Below are 2,441 nucleotides of genomic sequence, written 5' to 3'. Positions count from 1 at the left end.
CCTGACAACACCAGCTGCTGCCAACGCAGTGTGTGTGTGTGTACTCATTTGGAGGGCATAGCGGGGGCAGTGCTACAGATACAGATAATCCTCACACCTCACTGCTGCTGCTGCTGCTGCTGCTGCTGCTGCTGCTGCTTCTCCTGTGGCTGCTGCTGCTTTTTTCCTCTCTGGTCTTTGTAAACATTTCATCGTGGTCCTGCTCCTTCTCTTCTCCTGTACACGATCACAGGTGAGAAGGAGAGGACGGCTAATGCTGGGAGATAAAAACACAAGATTCAGAGTGTGCCTGTATTCTTCTGAAACTGTCTGGTCTCTGTAAATGTCTGACCTGGACCAGGACCAGGACTCCCTGTAAGATGAGGTCTTGTGTTTCAATGGAACCTTCCTGTCTAAATCAAAATAACGTCTGTGTGCAGGTGATTCAAGTCTGTTCCACAGTCCTGACTTGATTTTAAAGCCATGGAGACACAGAAACTCCAGACCATCCAGTCCAGACCAGGACCAAACCCCACACGTGGTCCAGACCAGGAACACGCCACACACGTGGTCCAGACCAGGACCACACACTGCATTCACAGCAGCTCCTCCTCCATCTCACAAACTTCTGGTTGGTTCTGCTGAGCATCAGAGAAAGAAGTCTGTTCCAGAGGAAGTCGACCACATGCAGGAAATGGATGACAACGCAGGGCATTGTGGGTAAACATAACCCAAACACACACACACACGTAGAAATGTGTTTGGGTTGTGTTGTACGTTTGTGTTCGTGTGTCGTACACTTGTGTTTGCTGACATTTGTGTGTCGTATGTTTGTGTGTCGTACATTTGTGTTGTACGTTCGTGTGTCGTACGTTTGTGTTTGCTGACATTTGTGTGTCGTATGTTTGTGTGTCGTACGTTCGTGTGTCGTAAATTTGTGTGTCGTACATTTGTGTGTCGTACGTTTGTGTGTCGTACGTTTGTGTGTCATTCATTTGTGTGTTGTACATTTGTGCGTCATGTGTTTGTGTGTTGTATATTTGTGTTGTACATTCGTGTGTTGTACATTTGTGTCGTACGTTCATGTTGTACATTTGTGTCATACATTTGTGTGTCGTACGTTTGTGTCGTGCATTTGTGTGTCGCACATTTGTGACGAACGTTTGTGTCGTACATTTGTGTCGTTCGTTTGTGTGTCGTATATTTGTGTGCTGACAATTGTGTCGTACGTTTGTGTCGTACGTTTGTGTGTTGTACGTTTGTGTGTTGTACATTTGTGCGTCATGTGTTTGTGTCGTATATTTGTGTCGTCCGTTGGTGTGTTGTACATTTGTGTCGTACATTTGTGTCATACGTTCGTGTGTCGTACATTTGTGTCATACATTCGTGTCGTACATTTGTGTGTTGTATATTTGTGTCGTACATTTGTGTCATACGTTCGTGTGTCATACATTTGTGTGTTGTACATTTGTTTGTTGTATATTTATGTGTCGTACATTTGCGTCATGCGTTCGTTGAAGTGACAGAAAGGTCATTGTTTCAGGCTCCTCTGCTGATCCAGGTCCATGGACTTAAACCATTGTTTGGACGTTGACATCATGGAAACTTCCCATGATGCAATGCGATGCAGTATGGAAGTGAACCAGTGCATGTTTGACTTTAGCCCAGTTAACACCGGGAGTTAAAGCAGCTCAGACCAGGTTCTGCTGGTTCCACAGTCTCATCTTATTTTAACTATTGTTAAAAATGAGCACACATGTTTGTGTGAAGCAGCATTTATTATAATAACAATAATAATAATAAGGTTATATTATTGTAAATGTGTTGTACAATGCTGATATCTTTTGGCTGATTTTCAAATTCACCAGCTATAAATAAGCATGTACTCAACCAGTGGCTCTCAAAGCCGGGGTCGGGACCCACAGATGGGTCACGGGACATATTTTTTGGGCCCCCAAAGGAAGATTTTCCCGACCTTTTTGGGGTCATTTGTGTGTATATGTTTACAGACGTGGAGAAGTATGTGCTTCCTGTCTCTTTTCTCCCACACTGGAGTCTTGTAACGGTGAGAATAGAACAGTAATTTGTGATGTCCTGTCTCTTCAGGCAGATCTATTACCGGCCTTTGGTTCCACCTGTCGCTGCCTCATGGTGGACAGACACTGAAGTAAAGGGCAGAGTAAGGGGAGGCGTCCAAGAACCTGACACTCATGACACGAACACTGCCTCTGGCTTTTGTCTGCATCAGGAGCCGCTGACGTTTGGTATTTGTTAGGAAAGCATTTGTTTACAGAGTAAAAAGACTCTGTCTGCTCTAAATCTAACTCTCTACTCTGTATTTACAATGTATCTAGTGTATTTGACAGTTTATTTACAGTGACATATATCACAGATATGTGATCTGTATCATCAGCATCACCTGTATCATCAGTATCATCAGCATCATCAGTGTATGATCAGCG

At 44.0% G+C, this 2,441-nt stretch overlaps 1 long non-coding RNA gene across 1 annotated transcript; it reads left to right on the top strand.

Moving 5' to 3' along the window:
• Positions 1-2,441, top strand: LOC131470311 (uncharacterized). The gene is made up of 3 exons (XR_009241879.1): positions 1-232; positions 420-695; positions 2,086-2,441. It is a non-coding gene; the product is annotated as an uncharacterized LOC131470311 (long non-coding RNA).

This window comes from Solea solea, chromosome 12, assembly GCF_958295425.1.
Source record: "Solea solea chromosome 12, fSolSol10.1, whole genome shotgun sequence".
Classification (NCBI taxonomy): Eukaryota; Metazoa; Chordata; class Actinopteri; order Pleuronectiformes; family Soleidae; genus Solea; species Solea solea.
Note: the sequence above shows the minus strand (reverse complement) of the source record. Positions and strands in the feature narration are given on the sequence as shown.